Source organism: Rhopilema esculentum, chromosome 18 (genome assembly GCF_057945365.1).
Source record: "Rhopilema esculentum isolate cy_ngs chromosome 18, ASM5794536v1, whole genome shotgun sequence".
Taxonomy (NCBI): domain Eukaryota; kingdom Metazoa; phylum Cnidaria; class Scyphozoa; order Rhizostomeae; family Rhizostomatidae; genus Rhopilema; species Rhopilema esculentum.
The window spans coordinates 3,399,732-3,414,899 of NC_142832.1; the positions used below are offsets into that span (position 1 = coordinate 3,399,732).

Below are 15,168 nucleotides of genomic sequence, written 5' to 3' on the forward strand. Positions count from 1 at the left end.
ATACACATAGGTAGTAGATGACATGGGTACTAGATACACATAGGTAAGTTGACATGGGTACCAGTCCTAGATACACATAGGTACTAGATTACATGGGTACTAGATACACGTAGGTAAGTTGACATGGGTACCAGTCCTAGATACACATAGGTACTAGATTACATGGGTACTAGATACACGTAGGTAAGTTGACATGGGTACCAGTCCTAGATACACATAGGTACTAGATTACATGGGTACTAGATACACGTAGGTAAGTTGACATGGGTGCCAGTCCTAGATACACATAGGTACTAGATTACATGGGTACTAGATACACGTAGGTAAGTTGACATGGGTACCAGTCCTAGATACACATAGGTAGTAGATGACATGGGTACTAGATACACATGGGTAGGTTGACATGGGTACCAGTCCACGAACTCTGAGGGAGGGTTAGATATACTCAAAGTGACCCATCTGTTCTCAGCAGATTAAACTTTGAATGGGGCTTAAATACTCTATTGCACCATATACATGTGCTTCTTTTTAAATCCTCGTCGCTATCAACATTAAAGGCAAATTTGTATAGCGCTCCCAAATTTGTATAGCGTTACGCTTGACAATCTACAATTCTTAACAATGTCAGTTTGAAAAACTAAAACCTAAAACCTAATGTCTAAAACAAAATGTTACATGATCATATAAAATGCCATCAGAAGTTAAGAGTTTAGCCGAAAATGTAATGTTGTCCTTTTGGTGAATGCCACCTTTTACAGAGTCAAGTTTGCAGTAATTCGTGCCAATTAATATGTTCGTGAAAAACCTGGAAGATACACATAACAAATATGTATTATCAACCATATGTGCACCAAAACACACTTGTTTCTGATCTTGATTTTCTCAGGTCATCAAGAAAGTCTACAGCATTTTTTCTTTTGTTTTCGAGTTTCGCAGTTTTAGAGCTTTTTATAATCGAAACTTCGGAAATACTGCCCATAAAATCCCCAAATGGTTGAATACTTGATGTTTGAGCATTTACATGTCATGTAATCTTTTCTGGATATGAACCAGGCTGTCATATCGAACTCAAACTTTGAATTCTTGGAAATGTGTGATTATGACAGTTTTTTGAGAGAAAAGGTTCGAGGAAGCATAAATTCTTGATTTTCGCTTGTCTAGATAACTGGATTACAACTGGAATACAGCTGGTTCTTGAATTACACTTTGCGATGTAAATATTTGTTTGATAACCTCAGCAAGTATAGAAATTTTGTTTCCGAAACTTACAACGAAATGAAAGTCATGATGGTGCTTATTCTCCTTTAATAAACCTTAATTATAAGAAGGGATTCAAGGCTGATTTGCTTCTTTTCTTCGACTATTTTTTAATTTTGAAGATACACGTAACAAATATGTATTCTCGACCATATGTCCTCCAAAGCACACTTGTTTCTGATCTTAATTTTCTCAGGTCATATTTTTTCTTTTGTTCTCAAGTTGCGAAGTTTTAGAGCTTTTTATAATTAAAACTTCGGAAATACTGCCCATAAAATCCACAAATGGTTGAATACTTGATGTTTGAGCATTTAAATGTCATGTATTTATGAAACCTGAAAACGCTGGAACAATCTATCTTAAGCTTTCTGTCAACCTCAACAGCCCCTTTCCAACTGCATAAAATAATTGCAACTTCAAAGCAACATTTTAGTTGTGAACAGACTCTTTGAAAAACATTGCTTTCTTTTTAATAACGGATAAACCCTAGATCATTGAGTATCCATTTCAAGTGGATTTAAGACCAAAACCCATTCACATTTGACTGTGCAGCAAATCCTTATCATTCACAACTTGATAATTTTAAAAATTTTAGACATTAGATTTGCAGGGAAATCAGCTTCGAGGGCTTGTTATTAAAGGAATCACTAAGGCAAGTAACGATAAACTGAGAAACTGAGGCTTTCGTTCAATGGCAAAAATATTTGCATTAGAGAAATTATCAGTTATAAATGGCAGTTCTAAAAGTCTATCCTCGAATCCAGTTTCAAACTGTGCCATCGATCTTCGATGCCTTTTCAAGATTAACAGCATGACTTGCCAAACGTAGCCCGAACCTTAACAGCCCTCCCTACCCCCATAATCAAGCTTCTATCCTAAAGATACCCTAAATAAATGATAGGAGATGTTTTTGATTCTTTAATTTTCAAAGAAGTAGACTTGCTTTGGAGACACAGCAGCTGTTTGCGAATAAATCGTGCTTTTATATTTTGTTTTGCATTTTACAAGTTGTGTTTGGAAGTGATTTGGAGGCCAGACTGTAACGAAAACGAACGAGCTACGAGCTACTAGTAACACGACAGGTCTATAGAATGACAAAGAGGTTTGAAAATACTTCTGGGCACCAGTGCTTGATATCTCTCCTTTAATATCAAACAGGCCTAAATCAACAAGGACCAGCCCAGCTCCACGTTTTAGCAAAACAAAGGAACATACTGCAGGCAAATCTTTTGTGACAAGACTGCACTTCATGCTGCTGCCCAAACTTTTCAATTTGCGTTTAAAGCATTGACACTCTGTTTCAAATGCCTTTTTGGAAAGTTTCCTCTTTGGTCATTTGAGAAATGTCAATAGCCAAGTAAATAACCTCCTTTATTGAGGTGACACTTAATGAGAGGTTTTCTCTCAATTCCCACCAGACAATGATCGTGCGTTTAACTCCCAAAGCAGCATGCATTTCCCAATGGAATGCTATGGTATAAAAGCTTTTCCCCGCCGAATATTCGCCCTTTGCCTGTTGAGATCATTTTGCAGGATGACCTCTGTGTAACATGCTTGATTGCAAAGTTTTAGGCCATCAGGTTCGTTAGCAAATTGTGTCTACATACATTTATCAAATCTAAGATTTTATGTTTTAAAACTACTATCCGTCCGTGTATATAGTCTAATTGTTGATTTTCTGCTTTACAAAATGTCTAATTTATTGACGCTTCATAACAAAGTTTAGGCAACCAGTTTCATTAGCAAATTGTGACTACATAAATTCATCAAATGCATATAGTCTAATTCTTGATTTTCTGCTTTACAAAATGTCTAATTTATTGAAGCTTCATAACGAAGTTTAGGCAACCAGTTTCATTAGCAAATTGTGACTACATAAATTCATCAAATGCATATAGTCTAATTCTTGATTTTCCTTTACTTAGAATCCAAGCAGATCTCACGAAAACATGTGGTGTGGGATATTAAAGTGACAGTCGCTAGTTCGAAGGCCCATTGTAAGTCGTTATTTTAATTCATTGATCATTTCTAAGATTGGTATTGACTACAAGTCGAAGTATGTGAACATTTCTTAAAAGAGTGCTTATATTAATGTGCGCTAATCCAGTGCTAAAGGAGATAAATTTACCAAAAACTTTAAGAAGCAAAACTAAATCCGACTAAATTAAGCGCGGGATAATCAAGATGTTGGTCCAAAGTCGGGGAAGCTTTTTTTGGTAGGGGGGGGGGGGGGTTGGTTTTTTCATACTCTTAAGAAGTTATTTTAAGCTCGATGATATCTTAAACATTTTATGATCTTCAGCAAAATTATCTGCTGAAAAAGTGCTATAACGTTAAATGATGCAGTGTATTTTCACCTTTATAGGTGCACTGGGTGAGGATAGGCTGGGCAATTGGCTTCTCCGTAAATTTTTTGAAAATTAAAAGTTTAAGAAGTATTTGGACTGAATGCATGACCTTTTTGATAATAAAGATATTTCTTCCCACCTGCGTTTAATAGCACAGGGCTAATCTCTGTACCTAAAATTTAATGCTTCCCAATGCTAGCATGTTCAATAGATGTGTGGATTTTTCATAAAGTTAGAAGCTCTATTTGTGAAAAGAAATTGAAATAATATCTAATGAGATATGTAGCAAAATAAAAATAGTCATTTGCCTCCATAGTCCTTTGGAATTATGAAAATCACTTTAGAAACTTTTTTTTTACTTTGAACATTCTACAATATTTTGTGCATGTTATTACAAAACTGTGTATTTATCTTTGCTCAAAATGCATTATAAAATAATCTATGTCTCTATTTTGTCTCATGTTTGGCATAGAAAACCAAAGATGTTAATTGAACTGCAACTTTTCATTCATTAAATCCTGTTTTATTTATCTACAGCATTTCATGTGAAATATTTCACTGACGAAACAAAATACTGATTTAAAGATGGCTAAAATGTAAGTACCCAAATGCATGCATTAGTTTTGCTAGAATTTATTATATATCAGCTTTCCGTAGAAGTATTTTTATCCAATCTTTCTCAATTAATTTTTATATGACATTAAATATCTCAATGTGTTGTTAGATTTCCTATGTTTGTGAGTGAACCTTAAAATTTTAACGAATGACTTTTATATATGAGAACTTAAGTAATAAAGAAAATCTAGCACAGAAACAAATTGTTTCAGAAGTTTAGAAAGACATTTCTAAAGTCTTTAAGTAGAACGACATTTGATGATAAAATCTTTAGCATTATCAACATGTGCCTATATTGAACATATTTCGCAGCAAAAGAGTGCACCATAATTGAAAAATGTAAAAGGTTGTCGTGGAAGTATAAAATTTGCAAGAGTATGAAAAAATATCGATAGATGGGAGAATGTTTTTGTCGATTTCCTTTTTATGAAAATTTTTGCATGTTCTGTATCAAAGCAACTCATTTAAATACGCTAGGCATAATGCTCGCATCTATTCAAATGTCCTTGGTTTATCAAAAACAGTTGCTATAAAAATCTCAAAAATATCCTTAAAACTCAACAAAAGAATCATGCTAGCTGAAGCTGAAGTATTAATTGAAAGATCTTTCTTTATTCTTGACTTATTGAAAATTTAAAAATAAAACATTCCACAAATGGGCTTAAATGAAGAACATAGAATTTCAATCAATTTTGTAAGAAACAGCTTCATCTCTCCTTGGAAAGCTGAGCATGTTTTTCGTGGTGGTTGTGGTTGTCGGGGCTGGTTGATCAGGGTTGTTGGGTTGGATTTGTTGTTGAGGAGGAGGATGTGGTGGTGATGTGACGTGGTTGAGGTCTGAAAACATCTCTAGCTATCCAAGGGGATTAAATGAAGCTAATCCAAATTCAAACCCAGTATTAATCTTTCGGACAAAGTATTAAATCAGGTTTCGACTCTTAAAAACACAGTATAACATTAATATTATCTTTGAAACTAATGTTTTGCAACTGAAGCAAAGCTTTTAATCGAAACTTGAAAGAGCCATCTAGCAAATTATAAAAATTTGTTTCAAATCAAATTTTCAAACAAAACTCGAAAATTCTCCTTTCAACTTTCAAATTTTTTTTAGAATTATATTATCTTTGAAACTAATGTTTTGCAACGGAAGCAAAGCCTTTGATAGAGATTTTATAGAGCCAATCAGTGAAATATTGTTTCAAACCAACTATTCCAAAAACACGATTAGAAATTTTCAACACAAACTTGCGCTTAAACGTTTCATACAATTATATTCTCTTTGAAACTAATGCTTTGCAACTGAGTAGAGCCATATAGCAAAATACAAAAATTTTCTTTGAACTAAATGTTCACACAATACTTAGAAATTTTCCTTCCAATTTCAACTTGCAAATTTGCTTGGAATTATTTCACAAAACATAAGAGTTTCTAGAGGCTTTTTTTTATTTTCTGTCTTGAGGTTCATTCAAATTTTCAGTTTCTCTATTCAATCTTCAAGCAGCCTTAAGTAATTGAAGTAGCTTCGAGAGTAAAAATAAACGAAAAAATTTGCTTGCATAAAAACAGTACCAATTGAGTATTTAGAATTTGTATAACTCTCTAAGCATTACAATTTTCTTTTTATAAAGAAACGTTCAAAATCTAGAAATTGCTAGCTTGGTTCTCAATAATATAAGTGGCAACAATTTATGCAAATTACTTTTTATTAATCACAATAGTGAAAATATTTCTTATCTCATTTTGTTCCTGAACTGCAAATCAAATTTAAATATTTTGAAAAAATTTATAGCCAGTCAGCTTTCTTAAACTTGAATTATATTCATATCCAGAGACAATTTAAGCTTCATTCAAATTAAGATTTTGTTTTTTCCTTTGGCATTTCATTTAGCAACATGTGAAAAAAGTAAGAAAAATACTTAACACTTTTCTTAAGTTTATATCAATTTGTCTTAAAAAATAAATTCTAATTTTTTGTGATAATGAAAGGGGACTTTATTTGCTTTTGTGAGTTAAGCTTTTTCAATTTTTTCATTGAATGTTTCCTAACATATTTCTTTCTTTTCTAGGTTTGGTTTCCGCTTTTTTGCTTTTTTACATCTTTCCATCGATTTCCAGTTAGTCGATTTTGGAAGAGCGTTTTATCTTTGTTTGCCCATATTTTTAATGAACTTTCCTTTTCAAAGCATTTTTCCTCATAGAGGTGAAGAGCAAAAAGTTTAGCAATGGGTAAGTTTTTCTCGTAACCATTTGATATCGTGTTTCAATGCTGCCTTAAAACTAGTGACATAGGGAATTCCAAATTATTTGATTTTATATTCACACAAATATGGATAAAGACAATGTTTAAATACATTATATTCTTGTCTAAGAGTCAAAGTTAAAGTTGAAATAGTATTTACAGTTTCTTGATAAATGTTTTTCTAAAACTCAAGCTTCTAGAAATTATATTTAAAGAAAACCAGGGTTAACCTGTCAAAGCCTTTTACTTGCATTCTCGGCTTTTTCATTCTCGTGTATTTTTTTGTGAATAAAGCATTTAATCAGGGTAAAATTTAGCCGAGAATTATAGCTTATTTTGACATGATATCTTTGATGGCATTTTAAATGTTTGCTTAGAAATTATTTACTCTAGTTTTCATAATTTTCAGCATTTGAATAATTATGGCATTTTGGCTTTCCACGATGACGAATGATCACATTATAATCAAGAAAAGTGAGTTAGTTTTTTTCAATAACGAAATTTTTTTTCTCAAAGAACACGTCAAATGCTTTTGTTTATGGATTAATTGGACTTAATTGCTTTGAATTCAAGATAATATTTTCTTACCAATTGATTTGGTTTTGGCAAGTAGCCATGGGTTCTCTGTCTAAAAAGCTTGTTTCCTTTTCACCGATAATGCACAGAAATGTTTCCACAATAAGGTGAAGTTATTGCCAAAATGTCATACCAATTCCTGTTGCTTTTTAGCAATTTAGTCGTATTTATATTCAAAATTTTCATTTTTTAATTAAAGCTATTCTTTTTTTCTAGGTCCGTTTCTACACGTTTTTCAGTCATGACGCATTTTGTCAGATTTTAGAGCAGTTTTATTCCAAACAATTTATCATAACATATTATTAGATTCACAGCTTTGAGATAAAATTCAGCTGAAAACTGAGTAATTGGTGAGTCATTTACTTTTTTATTGTTTTTTTTAAGTCTCCATAAAGCAGCTCCAAAGTAATGAAATTCTCTTGTTTTATAAGATGTTTTGATAGTAAAGATATCATCCCTTGTATACATGTTGATTAGAATGACCGCAAATTGCATAATATTGAGCTTTCAAATACATCTTTGTACCGTCTAGCAACGGTCTTCTACGTTTAGCAACATATACGCATAGCATTATCTACTTCTTTGATAATGAATCTTTGCTTCGATTGCAATCACATTATTTTGATCTTTGCTTCAAGTTTTATCGATCTTCTAGCAGCTATGTACAAAATTGATTTTCCTTTTTTATGAATGAAATTATCATCTCTATTGCTCCTATATTTTAACAATTATATCTTTTTAGACTCCGCTTGATTGGATAGAAAGGACATGACTATTCTGGCTTCAAAAGCACCCTTCAAGGTATGCTTTATTATCTGAGGTTTACAGCGATAAAGAAAAATATTTTTTATATGCTACTTTTTTCCAACTAAGCAAAGAAAAACAACTACTTTATTCAAACAACTTTATTAAAAAATTTTTGATAAAAAATCCCAGTATTTCGAAGATTGTTTTAAATTGTGGATAATTTCTATAATTTTGATATTTCATACTCGTCATAAATAGATTATTTGTTTTTATTCTCTATTCTGGCCTATCTTTATCTTTGCTCTCTACATATTTGGCAAAACCATTTTTATTCTTTTTGCCTGGACTGTTTAAAGTCATTTTAGTTCTAGTTCTAGTAATTTTCACTTCATCTTTGTAAGTAGACATTGTTCTACTTTGTACATTGAATTTTCTAACATATTTCTCTTTTTTGTAGGTAGGGTTCCTGTTTTTCTTAATTTTTTTCACCGCATTGTAGTTTTTCAGTCGATTTTTGGAAGAACTTTTGATCTTCCTTTTTCTTTATTTGTTGCTGATATTATATTTTTATAGCGTCTTATCTCAAGATAGCTGCAATGAAAAAGAATTCATCAAAAAGTAAGTTTTTTGTAATCATCTTGTACTGCAATCTTATTTTGCTTTCAAGCTAACTGTCTTCAGTATTTCATATTATATCCACACACATTTGAATCAAAAGGCTACCTAAATACATTAAATTCTTGTTTGAGGGTAAAGTTTAGGTTTGAACAGAGTATGTTTCTTGATAAATTGTATCTAAATATCAAGCTTAGAAATTTAATGTAATTCTAAAAATTATATTTGAAGCAGACTATAGGTTAACCTGACAAGGCCTTTTTCTTGGGTATTAAATCCAAGTCTTTGTTATTGTCTTAAAAGCTTGAGGTGAATAAAGGATTTATTCTGGCAAAAAGTTAATCAAGAATCTCAAACTTTTTGACATTATTTTTATGATGATATTATGAATGCCTGCTTAAAAATTACTTACTCCTATTTTCATAACTTTCAGCATTTGCATAGTATGGCGTTCTGGCTTTTCACAATGGTGAAAGATCACATGAAGATCATGGATTAATAGTGAGTGATTGATTTAATTATTTCTTTTTGTAGGTTCTATAAATTAAGGTCAATTAATTCTTGTTAGACGTTTCGTGCAATTTTAAAGATGATATTCATAATTTTATTTTTATTGTTCTTTCTTGAACGGATTTACAAGTTTGGATACCAAAGTGTAAATTAGAGAAACTTTTACAAGATCAAAGGTTACTGTTTATTGTTTGAGACCTAATTTACTTGCTTAATTATTTCACACGATAACCCACGCTGTTGGGTTACTTAAAGTTCATGTATAGAATAAATTTCTGCTTGTTAACTTTTGTTCCAATTATTCAATTTGCCCTTTTATCCTGCTTCATAATTTCTCAATCTTTCAGCCCTTTTTTTAAATTTTCTTTCAGCCCTTTACATTTACATTTATTTAACTCTGTTTGACACTTTTTGTTTCCATTTTTCAGTTTTCGTTTCCTGAAAAGAAAATTTTACGACGAGTGAGTTTTATGCTACTAGTTGCTTATTGGTATTCATTCCATTGGCTTTTTGTCAAAACATTGAATAAAATTTCTGAATATTGCACTTTATTTTTTATGCTGAAAGCTCAACAGATAACCTTGAATTCAAGAGAATAGTGTGCACATTTTCACATCAATTGATCCATAGGTCTTAACCTAAAAGATTGCTTTTTTTTAATGCGATAATGCACAAAATATTTCTACATAATTAGAAGTTATTGCTAGAATATCATACCAATTGAATGTTGCTTTTTTCAATTTAGTCGTGTTTATATTCTGTTTTTTTATTTTTTAAAGTTATTCATTATTTCTTTTCCAGGTCCGTTTTGGCATTCTTCAAGTTTTTCACACATGTCACATTTTATCAGACTTAATCTTAAACGTTTGTCATAACATGTTTTTAGATTTACAGCCTTACACCTTCGAAATTGAATTCAACTGCAAATTCTTTTTTGAGTGATCGGTGAGTTGTTTATTTTATGTTATTACTTTTCAATCTACCATAAAATGGCTCCAAATTAATTAAATTCTGTTTTTTATGAAACGTTTTTTATAGCATAGATACCATTCTTTATTTAAATATCAATTAGAATAGCCACAAATGGATTTATATAGGTATGGATCAGATAGTAAGCCCACAGACTCACCATGTCTCTAATATTATTTCAATTTCGTTGGATTTCTACAACTTTTTCATTTTACTAATATTGCTAATTTAGTTCTAGTCCACTCATTAGTAATCTCTTTTCAATGTACACAGAATTTTCCAACGTTTTTCTTTCTTTTTTAGGTATGGTTTTTTCCAGTCTTGCTTTTTTGATGCTTTTTTGGAGATTTTTTATCTTTTTTCTGTAATTCTTACTAATCTTTCCTTTTCATGGCTTTTAACTCAAGAAGGTTGCAGAACAAAGACATTCAGCAATAGGTGAGTTTTCTCCTAACGTTGAACTATTTTGGTTTGAAGCTAGATACATACGGCTTTGACAAATATTGGGAAAATGTTAATTTAATGAAATATTGGATACAATTAAATGAAAAGCAAATTAATTTAAAATGAAATCTTAAGTGTAATTTTGAATGTGTGTTTAAATGGTCTTTAGCCTAATATTTTCCTCAGCCCTCAGGTATTGACTACAAAATAGAAATGAATATACAAATTAGTTAGCAGAAAACTTCACAAAGAATAACAAGTTATCATGACATGATATCTTAAATGGCATTTTGAATTTCCACTTAAACATTCCTTCCCCTAATACTTTATTTGGTCTTTTTCAGCCTATTAACAATTTTGGCCTTTTGGCTTATAAATGTGGCGAAAGATCAAAATCGTAGATTAAAAGTGAGTGATTTCTGCAATATTAAGACAGTTTTTTCTACCAACAGATAAATCCCTTTTCATAGATTTATTTGATTTCATCCCTTACCTAAATTGAGTGTATGAAATCTCCTTCAATATTTAAAAGATTCTTTGTGCTAATTCAAAGGCCTTGGCATTGCTTTTCTTTTTAAAATTATCTTTTATAACTTACAAACTTTTTAGATAACTTCTAGGTTATCCTTTGAGGTATTTTAACATCTATAATGAACCTCTACTCACATGTTGCTTTATAAACATTTTTTAATAAAACCATTAATTTTAAATACATGCTTAAGTTTTTTTCAACAGATGAACAATTCTAAATGTATTTGTTTTAGATTGGCTTAGATGGTAAACTGTAGGCAGTTGCAAGAAAAGAAAGTTTGGTTTGAAACGGTGGGTGTTTTATTACTTAGCTGTTAATTCTTATTGCTTCAAGGAATAATTTCTAAAAAGTGCTGAGCAAAACCGTGATAATATGTATTCCTTCATCTGTAAAGTAAGAAATCGCTTTATAGAATTGTGCATGGAACAACACAGCTAGGCTTTTCTATATAAAAATATGTTTATTTTCAATGTCACAATTCATACCAGTAAGCCAGCCAGACGAAGATCTGTACATTCACGGTGACTTTGCAAACGCAATCACTAGCTAGAAATTCTGAAGAAATAAGAAAATTAGCGTATTAGTGCACTGGCATAAAAACAATTTAGACACAAGGAACCTCCAGGAAACAGGGCAGGGACAAGAACATTAAATAAATTATGCAAAAGGCTTATTCAATATAAGCAGGTAGTCAATGTTTTAAAATTGCGGTGTTTTCAACAAATAGAGACAAAAATTTAAAGCCAAAATCTCAGCAATGAGTTTAAGAGCTTTTTTAAAATTGTCAACAACTTTCTATTAACTCAAACATAAGAAATTTGGCACAATTATCTGCACCAAAACTCGTGTGGTTGATTTACTGGGTTTGACCGAAACGTTTATCAAAAACTCTATAAAATGCTTGCTGCTTATTTGATTTTTACATTCACTGTTTGTTGGTTCGTGATTTTGAGGGTCTGTTGATGATTTGGCTGTTTGGGTGGTTGATTGATTGGTTGATGTTTGATGTGGTATGAAAGTTTTTGGTTGGTTTGATCTGGACAACGAAATTGAATGTAAACTTCATTAAGCTGCAAGCGAGGAACAAAGGTTTACACCAATCACTTTATCATTTTGATTTCAAGCAGTTTGTGAACACTTTTCCAAATTTCATTTGTCTATATTGGCATTCAGAACCAGATCTTAAATTGCGCCCAAGTTTGTAAATTTTTTTACGTCAGGTCTTTCTTCAAACAATAAATTCTGAAAAACCTCAAAGTTAAATGGCTAATTTTTCTCAAAAGAATTAGCTTGTAGATTGTTTAGGATTTTTTATCATAAGTTTATTCTAAGTCACTAAAAAAATTCTTTTTGTAAGCCAATAAGTTTACATCGTTATGCTAATAAGTTGTCATATTTACTGGAATAAACTTCAGGTTGGCTTGATCTTTAGTCTTTTGTCAAACTTATCCTAAAATTGTTCATCTCAAGGGCTGGGGCAGTTTTCAACGTTTGCATAATTCCCAAGAGATATGTACACAAAAGCGTGATGCAAAAACCGTGCCTCTGTTAACATGCGAAAGAGCCATGCCCCTGGGATACTTGTTTACTTCAATCGCAAAGCTTGCCATTTAACATCGCTCGTTTTTTTTGGCTTCCATGAAACATGTTTGCGAGAACTGGAAACTCAAAAAAACAAATTCAAAATATTTATATTGTTTTCTAAAATAACTGTTTGGTATCTTTCTGGCATTACAAATTTAATTGTATAATTTCAGTAATGCTTGCTAAACCATTCAATTACAAATTTTATCGCAATCTTGCAAACACCTAGTTGCAAATTGCAATGCTACAGATCATTATTTGTTTGTGCAATACCACAGTTTAGCCAAAATCAACTTGCGTTCGATGAGTTAACAAAATAAACTCTTAAGGGTAGAACATGGCTTGCTTGGAGATAGAGAGTCCCATGGGTGCCAGGCAAGCAAGGCAATACCTGAATACCTTTGCATTTCTTTACCTTCATTGAAATTAAGTGTAAGGTTCGTTTACGACAGGCTTGGCTGGTTTCGTCGCTCTGTCGATTGAGAAAATCAAGAACGTTAAGCACTATGTAAACATACGCAAACTTTGAAGATTTTTTGCATAAATTATATCCTGGAAACTTGGAAACTAAATCTTGCATTGGAAAGTTTTTGCGTTCGAGTTTGCTGGCTTCTGTTTCGTCGTTTCAGATTTTGGAGAACAAGAGGGGAAGGAGGCATGAGAAGCAGGACAGAAATCAGAAGATTCTGAAGATTTATGAACAATTCTTTGAACAATCGAACTTATTATTATGGTAGATTAAAGAAAATTCGTTAACTGGCAGCATCTCGCAGTACTGGATTTTTTTATGATCGATAAGGATTATTTAGGCGATAAGTAAGCCATCGTGCAATTGGAGATTAGAACATCAGGAGGATGTAGGGATCCCAAGGTAAACTTCATTAAAATTATTCAACTTTCAGGGTTTCTCTTAATCTCTTAGGCACACTCGATGACCCTAGCACATGTGAATACCTCGGCCGAAGTCTCTTTAGCATTCAGATAGAACTTGTTAGGATTTCAGCATAATACTCCCAGTACACTTGCTCAACCAAGGCTTTGAGGTAGCTCCAAGACCCTCCAAGTAACCCTCTTTCTAAGAGCTTTCTTCCCAGCAGTTTATACTATCTATTTTTATTAGAATTTAAGTTACCTTAAAGACCCTTCATAGCAAACCCAACCCTTTAGATAAGGCGATACCAACACATTCTATGTTTTAAAGAATACCATTTAACGTGTCCAGGTCTAGGCCGCCCAGATACCCCCTTTTGCATACCTCGATCATTAATTTCAATTTTAGCATTTTCATGTTATTAGAATATCATTAGGTTCATAAATTCGCATTTTTAAAGTCTAAATTTTGCGAGATATTGCCGAGTAACCGTACTTAGTTTAGCGATGTAAGAATGGAAAGGTTTACTCTTTGGATGGATTTGAGCAAGGCGCCTGTTCTCATCTGTCTTTAGAGTAGACCGTTTCTTTTCGTTTAACGTAGTATTAATCATTGTAATTAGTATGCTTGTAGTTTATTATTATGCTTGTAATTAGTTTGTAGTATGCTTAGGAGACTGTTTTCGGTGTTGCGTTAGGGGTTATGGCACGGCGTTTTAATCGGAGAGTTACCAAGAGGGCCTTGTCCTTCTTGTTAACCCTTTGCTTAAAACGCCATGTTTACATAACCCCTAACTCAACATTGAAAGGGTTTTCTTAGCACGGTGTTTTAATCAGAGGGTTAACAAGGGGAACTTCTTTTTCCTCTTGTTAACCCTTTGCTTAAAACACCATGCTAAGACAAACCCCAACTGAAAACAGTCTCCTCGGCACATAGAGTAGACCTTAAATTGTACGTAGAGTAAGATCGCTTGAATGAAGTGGAGAAAATCGAACTGAATTGTTTTCAACCCCCCGTCTTTCTACTGGTACAAACGAGGCTACTGAACCCCCGTCTTTCTGTAGAACGAAAACGAGGCCAGGCGGGCAAATTAGAAGCACCTGATTGGCTATTAAACAATGAAAAAACAATGAAGAAATAACAAGCTCTGATTGGTCAAAAAACAATAGAAAAATTGAAATAGCGAATGCTGATTGGTCAAAAATACAATAGAGCGGGGCCAACATAGCGTGATCTGATTGGCTAATAAACAATGGTGGCCATCGGCGGCCATAGGCCATCTAAAAATTGGCTTATTTGTAGGTGACGGCTCCCGCCCGCAGCCACCAAAAGGGCTGAAATAGAGCATTTTGATTGGTTGAAAACAATGAGCTGTCAATCATTCGCGGCACCAAGCCGCCTTTAGTTCAGCCACTGGTCGCGGCCAAGATTTTTGGCTGAAGACAATAGAAAGCCGGGGGACTTTGCTACCAGAATCTCCGAAACTCTTTTACCAATTTCTAAAGAGTTTTCAATAGAAATCCGAGGGAATCTCTTTTGAATTCCCATTGTAATTATTGGAGACTTCCATTGAAATCTTTACCAAGTTTCAAGGATTGAACAAAGGAATAACCATAGAAATACAAAGCGTCTTTGTCATGAACACAATCAAAATCCTAGGAAGTCGGGGGTACATTCAATAGAATTAAAAGTGAATTACAATAGAAAATCGGGGGGAACTTCAATAGAAACTAAGTAAAGATACAATCAAATATCGGGGGTCAATTGAACAGTATCTAAGGCAAAATACAATAGAAAATCGGGGGTCAATTGAACAGTATCTAAGGTAAAATACAATAGTAAATCGGGGGTCAATTGAACA

At 32.7% G+C, this 15,168-nt stretch overlaps 2 long non-coding RNA genes across 2 annotated transcripts; both read left to right on the forward strand.

The window, feature by feature from the left end:
• Window positions 1-7,280: 7,280 nt before the first annotated feature.
• Window positions 7,281-8,898, forward strand: LOC148958077 (uncharacterized). Its single transcript, XR_016144850.1, has 3 exons — window positions 7,281-7,385; window positions 7,778-8,400; window positions 8,831-8,898. It is a non-coding gene; the product is annotated as an uncharacterized LOC148958077 (long non-coding RNA).
• Window positions 8,899-9,637: 739 nt separating this feature from the next.
• Window positions 9,638-14,961, forward strand: LOC148958078 (uncharacterized). Its single transcript, XR_016144893.1, has 3 exons — window positions 9,638-10,314; window positions 10,665-10,728; window positions 11,085-14,961. It is a non-coding gene; the product is annotated as an uncharacterized LOC148958078 (long non-coding RNA).
• The last annotated feature ends 207 nt before the right edge of the window (window positions 14,962-15,168 follow it).